Source organism: Ovis aries, chromosome 19 (genome assembly GCF_016772045.2).
Source record: "Ovis aries strain OAR_USU_Benz2616 breed Rambouillet chromosome 19, ARS-UI_Ramb_v3.0, whole genome shotgun sequence".
Classification (NCBI taxonomy): Eukaryota; Metazoa; Chordata; class Mammalia; order Artiodactyla; family Bovidae; genus Ovis; species Ovis aries.
The window spans coordinates 33,945,222-33,972,896 of NC_056072.1; the positions used below are offsets into that span (position 1 = coordinate 33,945,222).

Sequence of the window (27,675 nt, forward strand, 5' to 3'; positions counted from 1 at the left end):
TGAGCGGACCCCTTGGTGGGGGCCTCGAGCAGCCGTTGGTCCCCTTCCGTCCCCTTCTGTCCTCCTCTTCCTGGTACCGGGTGCGCGGTCGCCGCGGCGCCACACCTGTGGAGAGGACGCGCGGTGCTGCGTCTGCGGCGCACGAGGGACCCCAGCACCCTCTGCTTCATGTGTGGAAAGGGGGTCTCGGGCTGAGGGGTTAATGACAGCCGGGACCACCTCAGAGTGAGAGCCACCCAACTCCCAGTTTTCGCTGCCGTGGATTCCCTCAGCATCGGGAGGGCGCCGGGCCCTGCACCAGGCGCTGCACAGGCAACTTCAGGAAAAGTTCCTGGAAATGGGGTTTGAGGTCCTGAGGTGTTATTGTGTTGCCAACACACACACACACACAAACACAACCAAAACACATGTTGCCAACACACACACACAACACCAAAACACAACCTAAAAGTTGAGAAATACTTTTTTTCTGAGGCATTTATTGAGGACTGTATCCTGAGGAAGTTTCTGGATAGCTCTGAGGAATTGTTGGAAAGAGGTAGGGGAGGAGCCAGGATGTACACGAGTTTTTGCTGGAAAACAAACAAAACACAAACCTTGTTGTGGAAGCTTAAAGGGTTAAGACTAATCACAAAATGTAGAAATGACAAGTTAGTGATTTTGATGCTTTTCTCCATATGGAAGCTGTAAGAGTCTGGGTATATTGAAATATTCCTTTGATATGCATCTTAACGTTATCTGCTGCTGCTGCTGCTAAGTCACTTCAGTCGTGTCCAACTCTGTGGGACCCCATAGATGGCAGCCGACTAGGCTCCTCCATCCCTGGGATTCTCTAGGCAAGAACACTGAAGTGGGTTGCCATTTCCTTCTCCAATGCATGAAAGTGAAAAGTGAAAGTGAAGTCGCTCAGTTGTGTGAAGTCGCGACCCCATGGACTGCAGCCTACCAGGCTCCTCCATCCATGGGATTTTCCAGGCAAGAGTACTGGAGTGGGGTGCCATTGCCTTCTCCAGTTCCCCTCAGGGTGCACTGTATGGGGCCATTGCAGTGGCTACTGATTTGATGGTAGGCAACATTACTGTTTACTATAATGGTGGGAAACATTTTTTTCTTGTCTTCAGTTACCTGTTCTGAGGTAGCTGCCTGTCCTCAGTCGCCAGTCCTGCTTTTGAACCCATTTGTTAGGCCATGTGATAAAGGTACCTAGAAACCCACCCCAGCCTTGCTGGTTTAGTAACTCACTTCCTGGAATGAGCTGCCTGCTCTTGCCGACTGGCAGGGTTGGGTATGGGTGTGGGGTGCTGAGATGGTGAAAGGAGGGGGTCAAGGAGAATGATGGGAAACGTCCTTCCTCAATTTAGTGAAAATTCAGTCCCATCATTGGAACACATTTGAGTATTGACCTTGTCCTCTTTCTCCTTGTTTCTAGAGAATAAAATCCTAGGAGGGCCAATGATGGACACTGAATAGCTATTAGAGCTTGGCCTTTAGGAGATTTTACTTTCTGTAGATGGCAAGAGTCATAGTAGCCAGAAGGCCTTTGGGGAGTTATGAGTTGGTGATGACTCTTGGAGAAATGACTCAAGTACTCAACTTTACATTCTCTGTTAGAAATATCTCTTCCCTTTTGAAGAAAACAATATGGGGCTTGACCACAGCACAGCCTTGTCCTTGTCCTTTTCCCCATTTTTAATTGATGAGAGACAATTAAAATGATGATCATTCCTGCAGTTTTATCTAGGATGTGCATAGTATTTTTTTTTTAATTGAACGATAGCTACTGATGAGTTTTGGAGTTACTCTAAACTTTGGTAAATTATGACATCTGAGTTATTCTTTTCTTCTTTTCTTTTCCTGACTTCTCATTTGTGTGTTTGTGTTAATGCAAATTTAAAAGGTGCTAATAACATTACTGTAATATATTTAACAGGCATTTGACAATATGATAGGATAGCAAAGGGAATGGTGGCTTTTGTCTAATTAAAATCACTAATAACTGTTGTAATAGAGTAAGGGGAATACCTCCAGGTGATCAAGTTCCATTCATTAAATGTTAGAAAAAAACCAAGAACTGTGGTGCTAACTATGAGAGTAGACTTGAATTGATGAGCAACATGAGGCCTAAGGCAATGAAAATTCAAGCAAAAGAAGTAATTGTATAGAAAAATCCAAGTGTTTAGCTGAAGTATGATAGGGCTTCTTGCCTTACCAAGAAATGGGAGCCTGAATACAACACTTTAGAAAATCTGGGTGGGGGATACCCTTGGTTTTGCAAGAAGACTGGGTAAAAGAATCTTCTGCCTCACTCTATCTGAAAACTTTGATTTACGTGCTTATAGATGAAGTGTTGTCCTGTGAACACAAACTTAGGAGATGAGAATTCTTTTTTTTTTTTTTTTAAGGCAAGAATAGTACACAGTGTTCAAGAACTGGAAATGGGCATTAGCAAGCATCTGATCCAAAAAACTCATTTCACAGGTCGAAAAATGGAGCACTAAAGAAGTTCAAGGACTTGTTCAAGGTTATAAAGAGAGTTTGTGGCAGAACTGATTCCAGGTTAAAGGTTTTCTTTTCAGTTTCCATTATACCAATTTCTGGTATAAGTTTCTTCATGAAAATACATTATACCAGCATGTAAGTTAGTCTGCAGAGCATAGAGTAAGTAACCATGACCAACACTACTGATCCATTTTAATTTTCTTCTTTGTAAACATCTTAGAAAAAATAGATGTTATGTAAGGAGCCCTTTTCATATTATTGGGTGTTTCTTTGTATCTGCTCCACCTGTCTATGCATTTATGTTGTGTTTACTTACTCCCTTGCCCAGGGCAGACATTACACTTGAATAGGACCCTGTTTTTCCAGAAAACTTTATAATCCTCCCGAAGTGACTCAGGAATCGGTTGCTATTCTTGGTTTGGACCTACTTTGTGCCATCCCTTGTGCAAAACTTTTGTGTGTACAGAGATAAAAGACCCAGTTTCTCATATATGCATCAATATACGGTACATGTTTTTCTGACTTACTGCACTCTGTATGCGGAGAAGGCAATGGCACCCCACTCCAGTACTCTTGCCTGGAAAATCCCATGGACGGAGGAGCCTGGTAGGCTGCAGTCCATGGTGTCACTAAGAGTCGGACACGACTGAGTGACTTCACTTTCACTTTTCACTTTCATGCATTGGAGAAGGAAATGGCAACCCACTCCTGTGTTCTTGCCTGGAGAATCCCGGGGATGGTGGAGCCTGGTGGGCTGCCGTCTATGGGGTCCCACAGAGTTGGACACGACTGAAGCGACTTAGCAGCAGCAGCACTCTGTATGACAGACTCTAATGATGACCTAGATGGGTGGGATGGGAGGGGGTAGGGAGAACTAAGAGGAAGGGGATATATGTATACATAGAGCTGATTCACTTTATTGTATAGCAGAAACTAACATAACTTTGTAAAGAATTATACTCTTTAAAAAAAAAAGACCCAGTTTCTGCTGTGAGAAGTAACTTCAACCACTCTCACAGAGTGCCGTAGAATGACACTATCTATCCCCTCCTCATAGTTAAATTTGCCACATATTCTTAGGGCTTCCCTTGTGGCTCAGCTGGTAAAGTATTTGCCTGCAATGTGGGAGACCTGGGTTCGATCTCTGGGTTGTGAAAATCCCCTGGAGAAGGGAAGGGCTACCTGATTCAGTATTCTGGCCTGGAGAATTCCATGGACATATAGTCCATGGGGTGGCAAAGAGTCGGACATGACTGAGTGACCTTCACTTTCACTTTCCTGATGCTTAATGTCAGTGACAAACTGGAGATAATGAAGGACAGGGAAGCCTGGCGTGCTGCAGTCCTTGGGGTCATAAAGACTCGGACACAGCTGAGCAACTGAGCAACTGAACAACAACAAATGTTGTTGACATTTTGTTTTCTCTGTTGTTGGACCTCACATAGTTAGCACCACAGTTCTTGTTTTTTTTCCTAACACTTAAATAATGACTTTTATTTGATGTTACATCCTTAAAGTGTCACCCTTTTGCCGTTTATTTTACATATATTTTTTTCTATTCAGTTTCTACCGGGAAAAAGGCCTCTGAAGTGCTGATATTTGGGGATGGTAAACAAGACAGGTAGAGATCTTGCCCACATGATACTGTATTATAATAGGGGTGGGAAATGGCTAGACTGTACTTACATAAACAGTAATGAAAATGACTTCAGCCAGTGACAGATGCTATGAAGAAAGTAAAACAAGGTCTTGGGGTAGAAAATGAATAGTCTAGCCCAGATGGTGTGTCATAGATTAGTTTATCAAGGAAAACCAATTTGACAACTTGTTCTTTTTATTGTTTTGGTTTACTATTTTTATTGGAATGTAACACATATACTAAAAATATGCATGTTATAAGTGAACAGCTTGAGTTTTCACAAACTGAACGTGTCCAGGTGATCAGATCCATATCAAGAAATTAATCATGTAGCAGCAACTCAGAGAACACCCTTGTGCGGTTACAGTATTCCTACTGAGCAAAGAGTAACTGGTCTCCTGAATTAAGTCACCACAGACTGGTTTTGTTTTGTACTTTAAGTAAATGGAATTATATGCACTCATGTAATCAATATTATGAGATCTTGTAGGTGGCATTTTCACATTTGAACTGAGACCTGAGTAATGAAAAGTAGCCAACCAGGTGACTTGACATTCTGGGGAAGAGAGGACAGCAAATGCAAAGGGTCTTAGGTATGGCCTAAACTCAACATATCCAGACCATTAAAAAGGTGGAACGTGATAGTACTAGTCATGGTGTGTAAGGTTGGCAGGGCCAGGATCAAGTAGGGCCTTGCAGGGTCTGGTAAGGAGTTTTTAAAAACTTACAGTTCTTGCATGACCTACCCGCAGTTTTTCAGCTAGTGAAAAATAGCTGAATCCCAGTCTGGCTGCCAAAGGCCAGGCATGTAATTATAGTGCGCTCTCTATTATAAATAGCACAATATAGCAAGGCAAAGCCTTATTGGGCACTAAAATGAGCCCGTTACATTAGTCATGTCTTAGGAGAAGTCTTGATTGAGGGCACTGAGTTTAAATGTTTAATGGTGATCTAATCATGGTATTTAGCTTTTTAGTATGTTTACCCTCTCATAATGGTTGGGTGCAGTTCACAGAGCTGTTCTGTTGTAGGAGAAGCACATTGTGGGAAACACTGTCCCTAAGACCCCTACCTGTACAGTCCTTGGTGTGTGGTTCTCTAAAAAGACCACAGCTTCTGTCCAAGAGCTCAGGGAGGAATGTGCCTTGTTGAGGGAAATGGAAACCATGCCCCTGCTCTTGTATACCTTACAGTAGCTGACTCCAGCTTGATTTTCTGCTCTTACCAGAAGTGGGAAAAGAAAGATAGATGCCTGGCTTTTAGAAGTGAAGGCTGAAGCTTACATGGAAATTTTTAATCAGCTAAATATGGCTGTGGAGCCTGCGTTGAAAGTTGTGACTCACCTTTATCTGCTTTCTTGCCTAGAAGAATAAATATCTGACTTTTTTTTCTTTTTAAAAAACTGCAGTGTCCTTAGAAAAGGAAATTCATGTCAAATACTTTAGATGATAAACTACTGATTTCTGTGTGGGGAAGATCTTTTAAGTGATAGCTCATCCCAAGTTGGTTTTGTTTACTGAGAAGGAAGCATTTCTTTCATGTATAAGAGATGGAGTACACAGACCCACAGTCATGAGAATCTTGCTGCCCTTGTATCCTGGCCCAATTCTATAGACACAATGCCCAGAAACTCACTGACATATCTTGTAGTTTGGGGAGGAAAACCAGTGATATATGCAACTTCAGATCATTTGTCTTTCAACTTGTTTTACTATTCACTCAGTCTGGTATTGTCCTTTGCTAGCTGCATCCATCATTCTCTGTTACTTGATGAAAACGTTTGCCCAAAGAATTTGAGCAACTTCTATACATTTGAGCAAATAATAAAATCAGTATGTGTGTGTGCTGGGTGTGCTCAGTCTTGTACAATTCATTTGCAACCCCTTGGACTGTAGCCTGCCAGGCTCTCAGTCCATGGGATTTTCCAGGTGAGAAAACTAGAGAGAATCGCCATTTCCTCTTCCAGGGCATCTTCCCAGCCCAGGGATTGAACCCACGTCTCTTGCATCTCCTGAACTGGCAGGCGGATTCTTTACCGCTGCAACACTTGGGAAGCAGTGCATAAAGTCAGTATATTGATGAAATTTTGGGAAATGACAGAATTAGAATTAAAGAGGATATAGGAGAAGGCATGCCAGGTGGAGTGGATTATGGGCCAAGGCAGAGGAGAGAGAGATGGGGAGATTAGAGCAGTCATTGCAGCAGCCATGAAAGGCTGGTGGAGATCTTTTAGGCAAATGAGGAAGGAAAGAAGGGCTGTAGAAAGGCCAGAATTTGCCATGATATTGAACTACATAACTGAACATCAAGCACATATTGTTCACTTAGTAAATATTTTCTGAATGCTTAGTCTTTGCCCAGTGCTATTTGTTGTAAGCTCTCTGAAGGCAGAGACTATTTATAGGGAAGACTATTTTCCCTATAAATTTAGTGCTTTAGAGAATGTACCATGAGTGCGGGAGTGCAGGAAGAGGACACATAGCCCTACCCTCAGGGGGCTCATTGTCTAGTGGCAAAACTGATGTGTAAACCAGTAATCATACTGCAGCGTTGTGAGATCAGTAGAGCTATGTTTTTAGTCCTCTAAGACACTGTTAGAGGCTCTTGCTTTTTCCTCTGCCTGAAACGCTATTCCCTCTGATCTCATGCCTTGTTCTCCTCTCCCATCATTCAGCTTGTCATTTAACTTTCTGATTCTAAGTAGTCTTCCAACAGGGCTTTTGCTATATAGGATAGTATCTGACTAACCTTCTCCCCTGAGACTATTTTCTGCTTCTCACCTGCTTTTTAACACTTTGTGCTGTGCTTTGTTGCTCAGTTGTGTGTGACACTTTGCGAGCCCATGGACTGTCACTCGCCAAGCTACTCTGTCCATGGGGATTCTCCAGGCAATAATATTGGATTGAGTTGCCATGCTCTCCTCCAGGGGATCTTCCCAACCCAGGGATTGAACCCAGGTCTCCCACATTGCAGGTGGATTCTTTACCACTTTTTTTTGTAGTTTATTATGTGTTTTTGTTTGTTTTATTATCTGTCTTCCTTCCTTTCCCACAAATGTAAGAATGTAAAGTCTGTGAGGGTAAAGACTGTTCTTATACACTCCTATTTTACCAGTCTGCCTGAACAAGTGTCCAGTAAGCTTTTGTGGTTTAGATGAATTCATGGAGTGCAGAGAACAAGAGACAGGTAAGTAACAGAGAAATTGAGGACTGATGCCCATGTGACTTAGTGGGTAAAGAATCCACCTGCAGTGTAGGAGATGTAGGAGATGCCAGTTTGATCCCTGGGTTTGGAAGATCCCCTGGAGGAGGGCATGGGATCCCAGTCTAGTGTTCTTGCCTGGAGAATCCCATGGACAGAGGAGCTTGGCGGGCTACAGTCCATGGGGCTGCAAAAGAGTTGGATATGACTGAAGTGACTGAGCACGCACACACACACACACACAGAGATAATTTAGGCAAGTGAGAAAGGAAAAGTCTGGTGGTGAAAGGGCTTTCATAATAATAGTACTGTGCTTTCATATGTGACAATTTTTGTGCAAAGTGATTTCTGTGCATGATTTCCTTAAACCTTACATGTTACTGCAGGCAGATTGTACTGTCTTCATATTGCATGTAACAGAGCAGAGGCATAGACCAGTCACGTAATAACCTGCTTAAAATCACAGGGCCTGGGAGTCACCTGCCTCATGATGATACCTGTTAAAACAGTAAGTTATGTTGCCAGATGGTCTTGTTTGACCTGAACTGTTTAATTATGCTGATTGCTTACTTCCACATCTTTTTGTCCCTGAGGGATGGATACCTTGGTGTTTGAGCTTATGCTAATTTATTGTTGTTCAGTCACTAAGTTGTGTCTGACTCTTTGTGACCCCATGGACTGTAGCCCAGCAGGCTTCCCTGTCCTTCACCATCTCCGGGAGTTTGCCCAAAGTCATGTCCATTGAGTTGGTGATGCCATCCAACCATCTCATCCTCTTTTGGCCCCTTCTGTTCCTTCCTCAATCTTTTCCAGCATCAGAATCTTTTCCAGTGAACTGGCTCTTTGCATCAGATGGCCAAAGTATTGGATATTCGCCTTCAGCATCAGTCCTTCCAATGGATATTCAGGGTTGATTTACTTTAGGATTGACTGGTTTGATCTCCTTGCTGTCCAAGGGACTCTCAAGAATCTTCTCAAGTACCACAGTGTGAAAGCATCAATTCTTCAGCACTCAGCCTTCTTTATGGTCCAAGTCTCAAATTTGTACATGACTACTGGGAAAACCAAAGCTTTGACTAGATGGATGTTTGCTGGCAAAGTGATGTCTCTGCTTTTTAATATGCTGTCTAGGTTGTCATAGCTTTTCCTTCCAAGGAGCAAGCGTCTTTTAATTTTATGGTTGCAGTCACCATCTACAGTGATTTTGGAGGCCAAGAAAATAAAATCTGTCACTGTTCCCACTTTTTCCCTTTCTATTTGCCATGAAGTGATGGGACTAGATGCCTTGATCTTAGTTTTTTGGATGTTGAATTTTAAGCCAGCCTTTTTGCTTTCTTCTTTGACCCTGATCAAGAGGCTCTTTAACGTAGATGGACTAATCAACTTTTCATGATTGTCTTCTTATCTGGCTCTTTTGTTGTTCTTTAATAGTTCAGTCATGTTTGACTCTTCGCGACCCCTTGGACTATAGCATGCCAGGCTTCCCTGTGCTTCAACATCTCCCAGAGCTTGCTCAAACTCATATCCACTGAGTGGGTGATATCATCCCTCTGACTCTTATCAGGCTCTTATCTGACACCCTCCTTCCTAGGCTCCAGGGTCTGGGAAGCAGGAGAAAAGGGTATGATTTCTGTATTAAAATAGGGCTAAATTCAAATTCTAGGTCTGCCAAATTCTAGCTCTACAAATTATTGAACTTGACAGACCCTCAATTTCTTGTTCTCTAAAAGGAGATACTTCTTACAGATGGTTACAAAGATTGAGTGAGATGATATGCATGACATCTGACGTTCTGGTTAGATGGTAGGCTCAGAGTCATTATTTCTCTTGCAGTGAATTTTTGAAGCTAAATTTAGTTGCTTTATAAATTTAGGCTTTATTAAGTCAGAATAGTTTTCCTTTCCCAGATTTGGTACATATTTATCATTTGCTGCCATATCAGGGTTAGGTACTGCGTTGGCATTTCCAAATGTTTTATTTCACTTAATCCTGTAGCAACCACCATGAAACAGGTGATTATTCTGTTTACATCTAGGGATCTTGAGGCTCAGAGAATTGAAGGCCTGTCTCCTGGGTCCCAGTTCTCATTGCAAAGATGGGGTGAAGGTCTGGTGAGGCTTAAGGTGGCAGTAGGGAAGGTCACATGGGGAGCTCAGTTGCACCATCCTGGATGTTGCTTCATTCCAGAAATGTTTGCACATCTTAGTGTTGACTTAGTAGCTATGGTTTCTGGACCTCATGTGCGTCAAAGATTTGAGGTGGGCAGACACCCAAACACTAGGTTACAGTGCTTGACATGTACCCAAGGGCAACTGGCATATGCCCTTCACTGTCTGCCGAGCACACAGCACTGCCTTTAGCATTTCAGGAATACTGAACAAATTGTGAAACTGGCTTTGGAGAGTGAGTTTTGGGGAATGGTGATAGAGAATAGAGTTTTCTAGTATTCTGAGTTCACACTTCGATCAGTGTGCTGATTATGTTGCCAGCTTTTGTCCCTTTCTAGAAATGAGTCCAATAATACAGCACCTGAATACTAGTCACAAAAGCATAAATTTCTAACATTTACCTCTAAAATTTATTTTTATTTTAAAATGAAGGAGTTTGATATAATGTTTGAGTTGATATTTGAGACATGGCAAAGCTTAAGGAACAGGTTTGTGTAAGTTTGGGGCATAAGAATGAGGGTGGGATAAGAGGGGCTGGATCTTTTTCTACCCTCATTTCTCCATGAGCTTATCCCATTTCCATTTCTAGGCTGTCTTAGGTCCAGGGTTGTGACTCAAGGATCCAGAGGAATTGGATAAGGTGCCTTGTGAAGTTAGAGGTCAGGGAGCAGTGAGAGACAAGTTTGGAGACATAAGCAGGGGCAAAATTTTGCTAATCTTGTGAGTCTGGTAATGCAGTTAAGATTAGTTCTTGAGGACAAGGGGAGCCATTGAAGTATTTTAGACAGTGGGGTGGCAGGGGCAGCTTTATGCTTTAGAGTATTTCTTCTGCATGTAGTGTGGAGAGGGTTGGAGGGATATAAGTATGGAAATCATTCAGGAGATTGTTGTACTGTTTGAGTGCTGGTAGTAATTATGCCCAGGATAATAGACACAGACCAGGACTGGACTCACACTGCGTGAGTTTAAGTCTTGCCCTCAACACTGGTTATCTTTGTGATGTGTGAAAATTATTTACATATGTTATTACAAGATTCATTTTTTTTCTTTTTCACATTTCAACACCTCTGAAAACTGAATGTGTTTGTACACTTGTGTCACAGATTGAGGGACAGTTTTTTGTTTTTCCCTAGAGTGGTGAAAGTGAAAAAAGATCAGGGTTTTGGATCAAAATCAAGGTGACCACATAATTTATTGTCAAATCAGGTTACTTTTCAGAGTGAATGTGAGCACTGTGAATAATTACACCAGCACATGTAAGAGAAACCTAAGCTGTGCCTAGAAAACTGATATATGGTCCTTCTAACTAAAATGGACTGAATGGTGACAGTCAGGATAGAAGAGAAGCATTGGCATTATTAAGGAAAGAGACTGAATAAGATTCATGCTTTCCCTGCTGGATCTCCATCGCTGGCTTCTTTTCTCCACTACTGTGTACTAAAAAGGTGATAAAAGGCTGTTTACCGTCCCTTAGCAGAGAAGGTGTGAGTTGCTGTAGCTATGAAAGATCCTCACTTATCTCTGCCATGGAACCAAGTGCTCTGTCCTTATGCTTAGGTGTTCTCTGGACATGTTGTTATGGCCTACAGAACAAGAACAGGTGAATAAAAGAAGAGAAGTATAAAGACCCATATATTTGCCAGGCTTGCAAAGCACAGGTTTCTAAACTTGAGCACAATGAAGAGCTTTCCCAAGTCCCAAGTCTACCTTATCCAGTATTCACAGCATTCTGGGCCCTGTGGAATCTTGCCATCTGGCTTAGTTATTTCCTTTTGCGCTCTCACTCTTGTATGAACGATGCAGTTGATTGTTATAGCTTCTTTGGTTGAGAGATCTCCTTTGACTTATCTCAAGGGGGTAAAAAAAGAGAAAGTTTTATTGAAAGGGACACATACCAGAACTCAAGATTAATCTTCCTTGATGTTGGCTCCTCTGTGCATCTTCGTTCTCTATAACTTCCACCTGCCCATAACTTTGTCCATTTTTTGGTCCACTCCAGCTTCATAACCCTAACACATCATCCATCCGTGTCTCCCAGAACATCTCGTTGATCTAGCTCATCATTTTGCTCTAATGTTCAAGTCACTGACCAGCTGCAAGATTGGATGCTGCTTTGTAAAGTATGCATCTCTGCCCTTCCATTTGTGGTTGAAGTAGGGAGGTCTTGGAGAGGACCAGCATCATAGCCCCTTGAGTAGGAGGTCTCTGGGTGCAGTGTTGGTGGGGTGGCCTGATCCATTTAGAGTTCCTTTATGAACTGCTGCTAACTTGTCCATCTTCTTCTCCAGGTTCACTTGTTCACTTTTGGTTTGTTTCCTTTTTTGCATTTTCAAATTTCTGAAGATTGTCTCACTTTTCACTTGGCTGATCTTAGGCTAATTTATCGGAAATTAAGGTGAGGATGAAATAGTTGGATAGCATCACCGACTCATGATCACAATGAAATAATTCTCTGGAGAAAATTATTAAGTGGGAAAAGGGTTATCATGGCAATCATCCAAATAGTCAAGTGAGTGTTTTCAAGACAAATGTAGAAAGCAGGCTTTATGTGGCCCTGGAATACTTCGCGGCTTTGTTTGGAGCAATAATCTGATTTGAAGTAACCCAACTTCTCTTGGGTTCATCTCCACTTTACACTTCCCTAAGAGGATTTGTTTGGGTTCTTTTGCCATCACTCAATAAAAACCTGCCATATTGGGCAGGACTTCCTTGAAGCTATCTACAGAGGGTGCTGGCTCTGACATTAATCCCTGGTGCAGTCATGTGGGACTCAGGGCACAGGATTTATTTCATTTAAACCATAAGTATGAAAACTATATTTTATCCTCCAAAGTGGGGCACTTTTGATAATTAAAGGGAGCACTGTTAATAATTATGCCAGAATACTAGGCTTCCCAGGTAGCCCAGACAGTACAAAATCTGCTTGCTATGCAGGAGACCTGGGTTTGATCCCTGGGTTGGGAGGATGACCTGGAGAAGGGAATGGCTATCCATTCCATTGTTCTTGCCTGGAGAATTCCATGAACAGAGGAGCCTGCCGGGCTACAGTCCATGGAGTAGCAAAGAATCAGGACAAAACTAAGCAACTTTCACTTACTTACTTAATGGGCATAATTTGGAGATGGAAATGGCAACCCACTCCAGTATTCTTGCCTGGAAAATTCCATGGACACAGGAGCCTGGTTGGCTGTAGTCCATGGGGTCGCAAAAGAGTCAGACACAACTTAGCAACTTAATGACCACAACAGACATAAACCAGGACTGGAACCAGGCTGCCTGTGTTCATTCTCACTTGTGACACTTAGATTTGTGGTCTTGTGAAAATTACATATTTTATTATAAGACACTTTATGTTTTTCACATTTCAGCATCTCTGAAATATAGATGTGTTTTATCCTATGTCATAGATTGATTGGCAAGTTTTTCCTAGTGGTGCATTAAAGTGGTGTGAAAAAGTTGCTTATTCTTGAAACTTGATGAAATTTCTCTGTTTTTGGTTTTCTCTTCTATAAAATGTAGACAGTTACAGTAGTCACCTCCCAAAGTTATACTGAGGATTAACTGAGGCCCTGTATACCCTCTTAGCACCATGCCATAGATGATCAATAAATTTTAGTTATTGGTTTTTGTATTATATTCACTGACTTTAATAAATTATATTTAAATCATAGTTAATTAAATCATATTTTATAATGTGATTAAATTTCATTTAATGTAAATGTGTTCATTAAATATATTATCTAAATAAATATATTAAATAAGCTATCAATTAAAATGTAATAATTAAAGCAAATTGATGATGTTCAGTTAAAATCACTGCAGATGACAACGTTTATTCCTTGGAAGAAAAGTTATAACCAACCTAGACAGCATATTAAAAAGCAGAGGCATTACTTTGCCAACAAAGGTCCATCTAATCAAAGCTATGGTTTTTCCAGTAGTCATGTATGGATGTGAGAGTTGAACTATACAGAAAGCTGAGCACTGAAGAATTGATAGTTTTGAACTATTGTATTGAAGAAGACTCTTGAGAGTCCCTTGGACTGCAGGAGATCCAACCAGTCTCTCCTAAAGGAGATCAGTCCTGAATATTCATTGGAAGGACTGATGCTGAAATTCCAATACTTTGGCCACCTGATGTGAAGAACTGACTCATTTGAAAAGACCCTGATGCTGGGAAAGATTGAGGGCAGGAGGAGAAGTGGATGACAGAGGATGAGATGGTTGGATGGCATCACCGACTCAAAGGATGTGAGTTTGAGTAAATTCTGGGAGTTGCTGATGGACAGGGAGGCCGGGTATGCTGCAGTCTATGGGGTCGCAAAGAGTCAGACCTGACTGAGTGACTGAACTGAACTGAATTAAAATATGATATTAACTATGTATAACAAATATACAGTTAAGTTCTGGCTACATAAATAAACAGAAGGGCTTCATTTTTGTAACAAACCTCCTATGATGTTTTCCCTGCTTTCCTCCTAAATCCCCTCAATATTGCAACTTGAAAGGGAGATGAGCAATGTAAGCCAAGTCAGATATCAGAAGAATTGAGGTGGGGAAATGGCAGGTAAGGAGAGAGAGAGGTTCCCTGTAGTGTCATGCTGATGTCAGGAGGGCTACAAGGAAATCTACAAGGAAATTTCTTGGGGTAAGGACTTTCTTGCACTTAGCCCCAGACTGGGAGTGGAGACCAGCCTTTTAGATTTTTTTTTTTTTACTTTACACTTTTTATTTTGTATTGGAGTATAGCTGATTAACAATGTTTTGATAGTTTCAGGTGAACAGTGAAGGGACTCAGTCATTCACATACATGTGTTCATTCTCCCCCAAACTCCCCTCCCCTCCAGGCTGCCACAATGAGCAGAGTTTCATGTGCTGTACAGCAGGTACTTGTTGGTTATCCATCTAAAATATAGCAGTGTGTACACGTCCATCAAGACTCCCTAAGTATCCCTTCCCACCAGCAACCATAAGTTCGTTCTCTAAATTTGTCTCTTTCTGTTTTGTAAGTTCATTTGTATCATTTCTTTTTTGATTCCACATATAAATGATGTCCTATGATATTTTTCCTTCTCTGACTTACTTCATCAGTATGGTGGTCTCTAGGTCCATCCACATAGCCGCAGATGGCATTGTTTCGTTATTTTTAATGGCTGAGTAATATTCCATTGCATATGTGTACCATCATCTTCTTTATCCATTCCTCTGTCAATGAACATTTAGGTTGCTTCCATGTCTTGGCTGTTGTAAACAGTGCTGCAGTGAACATTGGAGTGCATGGATCCTTTTGGATCATGTTTTTCTCATATGCCTAGGAGTGAGATTGCAGGGTCATATAGTAGTTCTAGTTTTAGTTTTTAAGGAACCTCCATACTGTTCTCCATGGGCTTCCCAGGTGGCTTGATGGTAAACAATCTGCCTGCCGGTGTAGGAAATGCAGGTTCAATCCTGGGTAGAGATCCCTTGGAGGAGCAAATGGCAGCCTACTCTAGTATTCTTGTCTGGAACATCCCATGGACAGAGCAGCATGGCAGGCTACAGTCCATGTGGTCACAAAGAGTTGGACATGGCTGAGAATGCAGAACAGTATTTGCCATTGCTGTTAGTTGCTAAGTCATGTCTGACTTTTTTGCGACCTCAAAGACTGTAGCCTGCCAGGCACCTCTGTCCGTGGGATTTCCCAGGCAAGAATACTGGAGTTGGTTGCCATTTCCACCTCCAGGGGATCTTCCCAAATGAGAAATCGAACCTGTGTCTCTTGCATTTCCTGGATTGGTAGGCAGGCTCTTTACCACTAGCGCCCCATGGGAAGCTCCTGTTTTCCGTAGGGGCTGTACCATTTTACCTTCCCACCAACAGTGTGGGAGAGTTTCCTTCTTTACATACCCTTTCCAGCATTTATTGTTTATGGATTTTTTTGATGATAGCCATTCTCCAGCCATTTATAATCAGAAAATGTTACAGTTTTCAGCTTATATGTGGAGATATCATTACATTTTTATAAGGAAACGATCTTTATCTTTTGTTTGATGTTACCATCTATGCTAGTGTTCTCCTAATTGCTGTCCAGATGACCACTTGGACTTCGAGGGACGTATTTGGGTTAACATAACTTTGAAATGAAGGGCAGAAAAACCATGTTTAATATGCAGTCTTATACCAGCCTTAGGGCTTACTTACATAGGTCTTTAATAAGTAATATAAAGAAAGCTGAGAGTTATTAATTATTTTTGATTAAGTGTATAAACTATTAATGGTGAGTGTTTGTTAAGATTCAGAACTTTTTAAAAGTGGTTGTAAACCAACAATACAGAGAAAGAAAAGACTTCAGGTTTTAACGTTTTAATAATTAGCATGAAAAAATAAATGTGCTATTTGGTTAGTTAGAAAAACTAAATAAATTTTGAGATAGTGAAATTATAAACAAATTTTCCTCATTAATTTAAAAATAATGAAAAAAATGATGAAGAACTGAATGGCTGAGTGTGGAAGAGATAAGTTTCAAATGGAAGCAGAAGTCTTGTGACTGGTTTGGGGGAATGCTGAGCCTGAGGGCATAGATTCTAACATCAGTTTCAATGTATGAGTTTTTTAATACCACCAAGCAATTCTCGAGCAGCTGGGTGTCCTACAATGCAACTAAAGTCTGACACTGTTGACATGGAAATAGCATTAGATTCACAAGTTAACGGCACAGTCCAACATGACTGCCACCATCCCACTTCAGAGACCAATATCAAATCTAGGGTGTCACATGTACTACTGATCCACTGGTTATAGATTGGAGGTTCCCATGACCCCCTCCTCAGGTTTCATTAATTTGCTAGAGTGGCTTACAGAATGTAGAGAAAGATTTTACTCATTAGATTACCAGTTTATTGTAAAAGGCTATAACCCAGGAACAGCCAGATTGAAAAGATGCCATAAGCAAAGTGTGCAGGGAGGCTTTTTGGAGTGAAAAACTCTCCCTCAGTCTCCACATGTTGACCACACTTCTGCTCTCTCAATCTCCTGGTACACAGATTTTTATTACAGAGCCAGGACTGATTAAATCTTTGGCCTTCAGTGATTGAACTTAATCTCTAGCCCCTCTCCCCTGCCTGGGGTGGAAGGGTGAGACTGAAAATTCTAACCGTCTAATCACTAGGTTGGTTCCCTGGGCAACCAAACCCCATCCTTAGCTTGAAAGTGGAAGTGTTAGTCAGTCTTACAACCCTGTGGTCGGTATCTGTCCATGCAATTTTCGAGGCAAGAATACTGGAGTGGGTTGCCGTTTCCTTTTCCAGGGGATCTTCCCAAGCCAGGAATCAAAGCTGAGTTCTCCTGCCTTGCAGGCAGATTCTTTACTGAGCCATCAGATAAGCCCTATCCTTAGGATCAGTTCAGTTAAGTTCAGTTGCTCAGTGGTATCTGATGCTTTGCGACCCCGTGGACTGCCGCACACCAGGCTGCCCTGTCTATCACCAACTCCTGGAGATTGCTTAAACTCATGTCCATGAGTTGGTGATGCCATCTAACCATCTCATCCTCTGTTGTCCACTTCTCCTCCTGCTTTCAATCTTTCTCATCATCAGGGTCTTTTCCAATAAGTCAGTTCTTCGCATCAAGTGGCCAAAGTATTGGAACTTCAGCCTCCGCATCAGTCTTTCCAATGAATAGTCAAGACTGATTTCCTTTAGGATTGACTTGTTGGATCTCCTTGCAGTCCAAGGGACTCTCAAGAGCCTTCTCCAACACCACAGTTCAAAACCATCAATTCTTTGGCGCTCAGCTTTCTTTATGGTTCAACACTCATGTCCATACATGACCACTGGAAAAACTATAGCTTTGACTAGATGAGTCTTTATTGGCAAAGTAATGTCTCTGCTTTTTAATATGTTGTTTAGATTTGTTATAGCTTTTCTTCCAAGGAGCAAGTGTCTTTTAATTTCATAGCTGCAGTCACCATTTGCAGTGATTTTGGTGCCCAAGAAAATAAAGTCTGTCACTGTTTCCATTGTTTCCCCATCTGTTTGCCTTAGGATACCTAGTGGCTTTTCAAAAATTGTCTCACTTAACAAAGACACCTAAAGAAGTTTTTTTTTTTGAATTTTAATTGGAGGCTAATAAGTTTATAATTTTGGGGTGGTTTTTGCCATACATTGACATGAATCAGCCATGGTGTACATGTGTCCTCCATCCCAGACGCCCCTCCCACCTCCCTCCCCATCCCACATCCCTCTGAGTTGTCTCAGTGCACTGGCTTTGAGTGCCCTATTTCATGCATCGAACTTGGACTGGTCATCTATTTCACATATGGTAATATACATGTTTCAGTGCTGTTCTCTCAAATCATCTCACCCTCGCCTTCTCCCACAGAGTCCAAAAGTCTGTTCTTTATATCTTTGTCTCTTTTGCTGTCTCACATATAGGGTCATCATTACCATCTTTCTAAATTCCATATATATTTGTTAATATACTGTATTGGTGTTTTTCTTTCTGACTTACTTCGCTCTGTGTAATAAACTTCAGTTTCATCCACCTTATTAGAACTGATTCAAATGCATTCTTTTTAACAGCTGAGTAGTATTCCATTCCATTTTGCATTCCAAGAAAAAGAAATGCAAAAGAGCAAAATGGCTGTCTGAGGAGGCTTTATAAATAGCTGTGAAAAGAAGAGAAGTGAAAAGCAAAGGAGAAAAGGAAAGATATACCCATTTGAATGCAGAGTTCCAAAGAATAGCAAGGAGAAATAAGAAATCCTTCCTCAGTGATCAGTGCAAAGATATAGATGAAAACAATAGAATGGGAAAGACTAGAGTTCTTTTCAAGAAAACTAGAGATACCAAGGGAATATTTCATGCACAGATGGTCTCAATAAAGGACAGAAATGGTAGGGACCTAACAGAAGCAGAAGATATTAAGAAGAGGTGACAAGAATACATAGAAGAACTATACAAAAAAGATCTTCATGACCCAGATAATCATGATGGTGTGCTCACTCACCTAGAGCCAGAAATCCTGGAACGTGAAGTCAAATGGGCCTTAGGAAGCATCACTATGAACCAAGCTAGTGGAGGTGATGGCATTCCAGTTGAGCTATTTCAAATCCTGAAAGATGATGCTGTGAAAGTGCTGCACTCAATATGCCAGCAAATTTGGAAAACTTAGCAGTGGCCACAGGACTGGAAAAGGCCCGTTTTCATTCCAATCCCAAAGAAAAGCAGGAAGGAAGGAAAGTTATGACCAACCTAGACAGCATATTAAAAAGCAGAGACATTACTTTGCTAATAAAGGTATGTCTAGTCAAGGCTGTGGTTTTTCCAGTAGTCATGTGTGGATGTGAGAGTTGGACTGTAAAGAAAGCTGAGCACTGAAGAATTGATGGTTTTGAACTGTGGTGTTGGAGAAGACTTGAGAATCCCTTGAACTGCAAGGAGATCCGATCAGTCCATCCTAAAGGAGATCAGCCCTGAATATTCATTAGAAGGACTGAGATTGAAGCTGAAGCTCCAATACTTTGGCCACCTGATGCAAAGAGATGACTCATTAGAAAAGACCGTGATGCTGGGAAAGATTGAAGGCAGGGGGCAAAGGGGATAACAGAGGACAAGATGGTTGGATGGCATCACCGACTCAATGGATATGAGTTTGAGCAAGCTCCGGGAGATGGTGAAGGACAGGGAAGCCTGGCATGCTGCAGTCCATGGGGTCACAAAGAGTCAGACACTACCGAGTGACTGAACAACGAGCAGACGAACTCAGGTGGAGGGTGGCAGGTACATACTGACACCCTAGACTGGTTGGAACCAGAAGGTTGATGAATGAGATTCCTGGAATACTATTCTTACCACACCACTAACGAGTCAAAAAGATACACCCTGAAGCCATCACGTCAGATGTAGCCTTAAAATTACTTCCCTGAAAGCCATTGAGGAATTTAGGTCTTTTGAGTACAAGCCACTCATCCTTCTTGCTTGGCCCTTGCCATAAACCTTTCTTTACTTTGAACTGCAATGTTTTGGTTTGTTTCACCTCGTTGTGCATTGGTCACATAAACTTGGGTTCAATGATGTGTCATATTATTCTTCCTTTTTAAGGGTGGTTAATATATGCGTATGTGCATATGTAACATTTTGTTTTATGTTGTTTTATCAGTGGGCCCTTGGATTGCTTCTGTACGTATGTATATGTCATGGTCTGCGTGTGGGTTGGAAAAGAATTTCCAAACGTGAGGCAGAATAAGAGGAGAATATTTTATTAGAGTGGGAGGCACTGTTAGAACAGTGGGCTGGCTCATGGAAGAGCCGGCCCCTAGCATATTCAAAAGCAGAGACATTGCTGACTAAGGTCCGTCTAGTGAAGGCTATGGTTTTTCCTGTGGTCACGTATGGATGTGAGAGTTGGACTGTGAAGAAGGCTGAGCGCCGAAGAATTGATGCTTTTGAACTGTGGTGTTGGAGAAGACTCTTGAGAGTCCCTTGGACTGCAAGGAGATCCAACCAGTCCATTCTGAAGGAGATCAGCCCTGGGATTTCTTTGGAAGGAATGATGCTAAAGCTGAAACTCCAGTACTTTGGCCACCTCATCTGAAGAGTTGACTCATTGGAAAAGACTCTGATGCTGGGAGGGATTGGGGGCAGGAGGAGAAGGGGACGACAGAGGATGAGATGGCTGGATGGCATCAGTGACTCGATGGACGCGAGTCTGAGTGAACTCTGGGAGTTGGTGATGGACAGGGAGGCCTGGTGTGCTGCGATTCATGGGGTCACAAAGAGTCAGACATGACTGAACGACTGAACTGAACTGAGCCAATTTTTACAGCCTCAAGACAGAAAATTTCTACTGGAAGGGTGGCGTTAGGTAATTGGTTAGGATGCCATAGGATGGGTGCTGCTGCTGCTGCTAAGTCGCTTCAGTCGTGTCCGACTCTGTGGGACCCCATAGACGGCAGCCCACCAGGCTCCCCTGTCCCTAGGGTTCTCCAGGCAAGAACACTGGAGTGGGTTGCCATTTCCTTCTCCAATAAGATGAGTAATAAGACGGATATTTTATGTAATATGGGGTCGGGAAACTGTCCTGTTTAGATCTGGAGGCTCATGGCAATAGTTGCTATGGGGCTGAGTAAGTTCCAGAGATTTTTGTCCTTTGAGCTAGGTACAGGGCTCCACAGTATACATACAGTGTGTGTATGTATAACATTTTGTTTATATTGCTTCATCAGTGGACACTTGGGTTGTTTCCATCTTCCCATACCCAGGCAAAATGTCTGTTAAGGTTAATATTTCATTAAATTTTCATAACCATTTATCCTTCTGTCAGGTATTTGTTAAATTCATAATAGGTACACTGTTAGGCCCAGAAGATAGTGGGTTGGTAGGAAGCTTGAGCATATGAAACTGCTACCACCTTCAAGGAACATATAGACTCACATGGTGGAGATCAATGGTAAATAGACAATTACAGTGAGGGGTGTTTGGTGTTACAGCACAAAAGGAGGTCATTAGGGTGGGTCCTAGTCAGGACTAGTGTCCTTATAAAAAGTGGACATTTAGACTCAGAAATGCAGACAGGGACATTTCTATCTGAATACAAAAAAAGAGATAAAGGTGATACTTCTACAAGCTGAGGAACACCAGAGATTACTAGCTAATTACTATAACCCAGCTGAGAAGCATAGTTAAGATTCTCCCCCATAGTGTCAGATGGAACCAACACTGAAATCAACCCATGATCTCAGACTTATGGTTTCTCAGAACTTATGGTTTCCAGATCTCATGAGACGATGCATTTTTCTTGTTTAAGCCACCCAGGCTGTGGTGCTTTGTTATGGCAGCTCTACAAAGTAAATACTGTGCCTCTTGGTGTTATGTGGTGTACATGCTGCTTGGCTCATCTTAAACTTTTTCACCTAGACATTTTTGGAATCTCTGAGCTTATCCTAGAGATGTACATCTTCTTTTATTGCTGGTTGGGAAGCTAGTCCATAAACTATGACCACGAATTGTCTTGCTTTAATAGGTTTCATATGCTTGTTGTGGTACCAAAATATTGCTTCCTATTGTTCTATTCACTGGTGTTGGACTTGAGAAGCTCTGATTATTTATGAAAGTGAAGTCAATTTAAAGGAAGAAGAAAAGAATGTTTTAGGTATGGGGCACAGGCTTTGATACCCGATTCCAAATAAAAGTTCTCAAAATACCTTGAACAGTAGCAAGAAATTGGAGTAAATGCACAGCCTTACTTACTCAGATATGTCAATTCTGGTATTTTTCATTTTGGTTAAAATAAAATAACAGTAAAGCTCATTATTTTTTGAGCTCATCCAGTTTCTAACTATTCTTTTTATTCAGACAGCTCATCCAAGGTTAAATAAAAAACTACATTTTAAAACTTGTGTTACAGATGTTTTAAAAAACAGTTACATAGCTTAATCCAACTGATTTCGTAATCAGAAGCATAACGCCAAGTACTGTTTTTCTTCACTAGTATAAAGTTTAAATTTAAGAATAATCAGCATGCAATCAAATGCTGATTATAAATGAACAATAATGAACTTAAAAGTGAAATCAGTTCTGAGGGTTAAAATGAAAGAAAAAAAGGAGTAATAGCAGTATTCAAAAATAGGAGAGTAATAAAAATTGAGTATCATAATGCTGAAAGGAAAATACTGGGTGCAAATCAGCCTTCAGTGATGTTCTGTGAACGTCTCAAATAGTTTTGGGAAGAATGGGGGAAACAGACAGTATAAGAGAGTGAAAATCTATATACTTGTATTGATTTACTGCCATTGATGAAGTCACCTAGGAAACATAAACAGTGGGTTTTTAGGAATGTACCTCTTGATTCTAGATGCTGGCAGATGGTATGGAAAGACAAGGTTCAGTTCAGTTCAGTTCAGTCGCTCAGTCGTGTCCAACTCTTTGCAACTCCATGAATTGCAGCACACCAGGCCTCCCTGTCCATCACCATCTCCCAGAGTTCACTCAGACTCACGTCCATTGAGTCCGTGATGCCATCCAGCCATTGCATCCTCTGTCATCCCCTTCTCTTCCTCCCAATCCCTCCCAGCATCACAGTCTTTTCCAATGAGTCAACTCTTCAGATGAGGTGGCCAAAGTACTGGACTTTCACCTTTAGCATCATTCCTTCCAAAGAAATCCCAGGGTTGATCTCCTTGAGAATGGACTGGTTGGATCTCCTTGCAGTCCAAGAGACTCTTAAGAGTCTTCTCCAACACCACAGTTCAAAAGCATCAATTCTTCGGCGCTCAGCCTTCTTCACAGTCCAACTCTCACATCCATACATGACCACAGGAAAAACCGTAGCCTCGATTAGACGGACCTTAGTCGGCAAAGTAATGTCTCTGCTTTTGAATATACTATCTAGGTTGGTCATAACTTTTCTTCCAAGGAGTAAGCGTCTTTTAATTTCATGGCTGCAGGCACCATCTGCAGTGATTTTGGAGCCCCCCAAAATAAAGTCTGACACTGTTTCCACTGTTTCCCCATCTATTTGCCATGAAGTGATGGGACCAGATACCATGATCTTCGTTTTCTGAATGTTGAGCTTTAAGCCAACTTTTTCACTCTCCTCTTTCACTTTCATCAAGAGGCTTTTTAGTGCCTCTTCACTTTCTCCCATAAGGGTAGTGTCATCTGCATATCTGAGGTTATTGAGATTTCTTCCGGCAATCTAGATTCCAGCTTGTGTTTCTTCCAGTCCAGCGTTTCTCATGATGTACTCTGCATAGAATTTGAATAAGCAGGGTGACAATATACAGCCTTGATGTACTCCTTTTCCTATTTGGAACCAGTTTGTTGTTCCATGTCCAGTTCTTACTGTTGCTTCCTGACCTGCATACAGATTTCTCAAGGGGCAGGTCAGGTGTTCTGGTATGCCCATTTCTTTCAGAATTTTCCACAGTTTACTGTGATCCACACAGTCAAAGATTTTGGCATAGTCAATAAAGCAGAAATAGATGTTTTTCTGGAACTCTCTTGCTTTTTCCATGATCCAGAGGATGTTGGCAATTTGATCTCTGGTTCCTCTGCCTTTTCTAAAACCAGCTTGAACATCTGGAAGTTCACGGTTCATGTATTGCTGAAGCCTGGCTTGGAGAATTTTGATCATTACTTTACTAGCATGTGAGATGAGTGCAATTGTGCAGTAGTTTGAGCATTCTTTGGCATTGCCTTTCTTTGAAATTGGAATGAAAACTGACCTTTTCCAGTCCTGTGTCCACTGCTGAGTTTTCCAAATTTGCTGGCATATTGAGTGCAGCACTTTCACAGCATCATCTTTCAGGATTTGAAACAGCTCAACTGGAATTCCATCACCTCCACTAGCTTTGTTCGTAGTGATGCTTTCTAAGGCCCGCTTGACTTCACATTCCGGGATGCCTGGCTTTAGAATAGTGATCACACCATCATGATTATCTGGGTCGTGAAGATCTTTTTTGTACAGTTCTTTCTGGCCCATGGATCAAGTTTGTGACTTTAGGTAAGACATTCAGCTTCTCTAAGACTCAGTTTGCTCATAAAGCTGTTTAATATTTTTATATATTGATCATGTACCATGAATTATGGTATGTGCTAGATACATAAACAGTTTTCAAAGAGGCTACTAAAGCAACACTTGCCTAGTTAAGTGCATGCCACTTGCACTACACAAGACCAAGTAACTTGGGGACATCTTCCCGTTGTCAGATACCAATGAGTTACATAGTGAGGAAATTGCTTTTTTATTTTTTATTTTTTATTTTTATTTTTATTTTTTTCATTTTTTTTTTTTTAGTTTTTTATTTTTTAAATTTTACAATCTTTAATTCTTACATGCATTCCCAAACATGAACCCCCCTCCCACCTCCCCTCCCCATAACATCTTTCTGGGTCATCCCCATGCACCAGCCCCAAGCATGCTGCATCCTGCGTCAGACATAGACTGGCGATTCAATTCACATGATAGTATACATGTTAGAATGTCATTCTCCCAAATCATCCCACCCTCTCCCTCTCCCTCTGAGTCCAAAAGTCCGTTATACACATCTGTGTCTCTTTCCCTGTCTTGCATACAGGGTCGTCATTGCCATCTTCCTAAATTCCATATATATATGTGTTAGTATACTGTATTGGTGTTTTTCTTTCTGGCTTACTTCACTCTGTATAATCGGCTCCAGTTTCATCCATCTCATCAGAACTGATTCAAATGAATTCTTTTTAACGGCTGAGTAATACTCCATTGTGTATATGTACCACAGCTTTCTTATCCATTCATCTGCTGATGGACATCTAGGTTGTTTCCATGTCCTGGCTATTATAAACAGTGCTGCGATGAACATTGGGGTACATGTGTCTCTTTCAATTCTGGTTTCCTCGGTGTGTATGCCCAGAAGTGGGATTGCTGGGTCATAAGGTAGTTCTATTTGCAATTTTTAAGGAATCTCCACACTGTTTTCCATAGTGGCTGTACTAGTTTGCATTCCCACCAACAGTGTAGGAGGGTTCCCTTTTCTCCACACCCTCGCCAGCATTTATTGCTTGCAGATTTTTGGATCGCAGCCATTCTGACTGGTGTGAAGTGGTACCTCATTGTGGTTTTGATTTGCATTTCTCTAATAATGAGTGATGTTGAGCATCTTTTCATGTGTTTGTTAGCCATCCGTATGTCTTCTTTGGAGAAATGTCTATTTAGTTCTTTGGCCCATTTTTTGATTGGGTCGTTTATTTTCTGGAGTTGAGCTGCAGAAGTTGTTTGTATATTTTTGAGATTAGTTGTTTGTCAGTTGCTTCATTTGCTATTATTTTCTCCCATTCAGAAGGCTGTCTTTTCACCTTGCTTATAGTTTCCTTTGTTGTGCAGAAGCTTTTAATTTTAATTAGATCCCATTTGTTTATTTTTGCTTTTATTTCCAGCATTCTGGGAGGTGGATCATAGAGGATCCTGCTGTGATTTATGTCGGAGAGTGTTTTGCCTATGTTCTCCTCTAGGAGTTTTATAGTTTCTGATCTTACATTTAGATCTTTAATCCATTTTGAGTTTATTTTTGTGTGCGGTGTTAGAAAGTGATCTAGTTTCATTCTTTTACAAGTGGTTGACCAGTTTTCCCAGCACCACTTGTTAAAGAGATTGTCTTTACTCCATTGTATATTCTTGCCTCCTTTGTCAAAGATAAGGTGTCCATATGTGTGTGGATTTATCTCTGGGCTTTCTATTTTGTTCCATTGATCTATATGTCTGTCTTTGTGCCAGTACCATACTGTCTTGATGACTGTGGCTTTGTAGTAGAGCCTGAAGTCAGGCAAGTTGATTCCTCCAGTTCCATTCTTCTTTCTCAAGATTGCTTTGGCTATTCGAGGTTTTTTGTATTTCCATACAAATCTTGAAATTATTTGTTCTAGTTCTGTGAAAAATACCTTTGAAACCTTAAGATTTTGTCAAGGAAAATTATTTAGTTCTGTGCCAGTGTTTGTTTGTTTTTTTTTTTTTTTTTAAGATCTTCTGCTAAAGACTTTCTGCCTAGACTGGCCAGAGTTGAATTTCTTTTATTTTTAAATTGTACTGGCATCACCTTTTTATAATACAAGCAGAATAGGTAGTGATATACAGCGATCTTTTAAAATAAAGTTCTTTATCTTAAAACTAGCCACATAAAGAACTTAATAATAGTATTAGTGTTCTGTGACTATGGCAAGAATTGTGTATGAGTGATTATCATTTGGGGAACTCTGAACCAGTGTAACCCATGGATTTCTCTTAGTTTGAGTTCCCTGGTAACAGATCCTGAGAAAAGGATTCATGTGATAGTGATTTTGGGGGAAGGTATTCCTAGGGCAATCTGGAAGGATTGGGAAAGCTGAACCAGAAGGAGGAGAAAGCTGAGAAGGGTGTTACTCAGCTGAGTCTCCAGAAGATAACTTCTTTATTTCTACAAGGCAGCTGTGGAGAAAGTACGTGACAACCTCAGAGTTGTCACCATTAGGGGAAGAAGAGCTGGAGTGTTTATATACCCTCATCCCTCCCATCAGAATGTAAATTCCCAGGCATTTCTTAGGGTCTTCAGGTCTATTGGCAAGTTGGCTTCAATACCGCATGGCAGAGGATCACAGGGTTTGACTGCTGGAAATGAGCACACAGAGTCTGTGTGCAGAAATGGTGGAGGAATCTGAGGCCATAGGTGGGGCACCAATAGAATTTATGTGACCTGTGAAACAGTAACCTTATGTCTTACACTTTTGGTTTAAGCCTTTGTGTCTTGATTTCCTCATGTTGGCTAGTATAACAGTTGAACTTGTCTCTGGGGTTTTTATGATGTTTAAATAACAGTATTATGGATTTACTTTTTTTCTGTAAATCCACAGTTAAGCTGCACCTGAAGCAACAATATCCTTGAAATTATGAGCTTGGTAAGTAATTGACATATATTTCTTTCCTAACATGTTAACAAGCACACAGAGAGTCTTGATGCAGAAAAAACACTCATGTCAGAATTATCATCTCTTAACTGAAGCTATCTCTCCTTTTCTCCAGATGCATGGCTGTTCTGCGTTTCTCAGCTTGCCTTGCAGCTGGACATAGTCCTGTGACTGAACCCTAGACCAGTGGAATATGCCTAGAGGTGTGGGCCAGTCTAGCTTATCATGAATTCTTGTATGGTTCCTTTATGTTCTTGTGCCTTGCCTGTTGACTGAGATGGTGATGTTGTAATTTGGAAGCCCTGTGGTCAAGATGGCAGAACCTCTGTCACCTAGGTTTCTGAGCTCTTGTGGATAAGAACTCCCTCCCTACCTGTTTGCCCTCCCAGAACTGATTTTAGTAAAAACGACACTCTCGTTGTGTTGAAGCACACTGTGTTTGTATGTATTTGTTACCTTAAGTTCTTGAACCTGAACTAGTACAGAGCTCAAAAAATGTTAGCTAAAATCCCACATAGGACCTTGGGCAAATCAGGTTACCCCATTTGTAAAATTGGGATAGTTAGTCTGACTTCAAGGGTGGTTGTGAAAGTCAAAATGGAAATGAAGAATGTTCGGTGGATAGTGAAGAGCTGCACATAGAGAGGGGTTATTGTAGTCTTTCAATTTGTGCCCATGAAGAGGAGGGAACCGAGGGCAGTGTTACTTGGCTGCTACTCTCACTGCTGAGATTTCTCTCAAACGTAAACATATTGACAGGGCTCCTCATTCCTTG

General features: G+C 41.3%; 1 protein-coding gene and 1 long non-coding RNA gene across 2 annotated transcripts in view; both read left to right on the forward strand.

Moving 5' to 3' along the window:
• Window positions 1-27,675, forward strand: part of SUCLG2 (succinate-CoA ligase GDP-forming subunit beta) — a 296,024-nt gene that overhangs the window by 322 nt on the left and 268,027 nt on the right. The window lies entirely within an intron of this gene.
• LOC121817234 (uncharacterized) overlaps window positions 8-27,675 on the forward strand; it is a 55,991-nt gene continuing 28,323 nt past the window's right edge. Inside the window, exon 1 of the long non-coding RNA XR_009597510.1 lies at window positions 8-26,891. This is a non-coding gene — a long non-coding RNA (uncharacterized LOC121817234). The remainder of the gene's footprint in view (window positions 26,892-27,675) is intronic.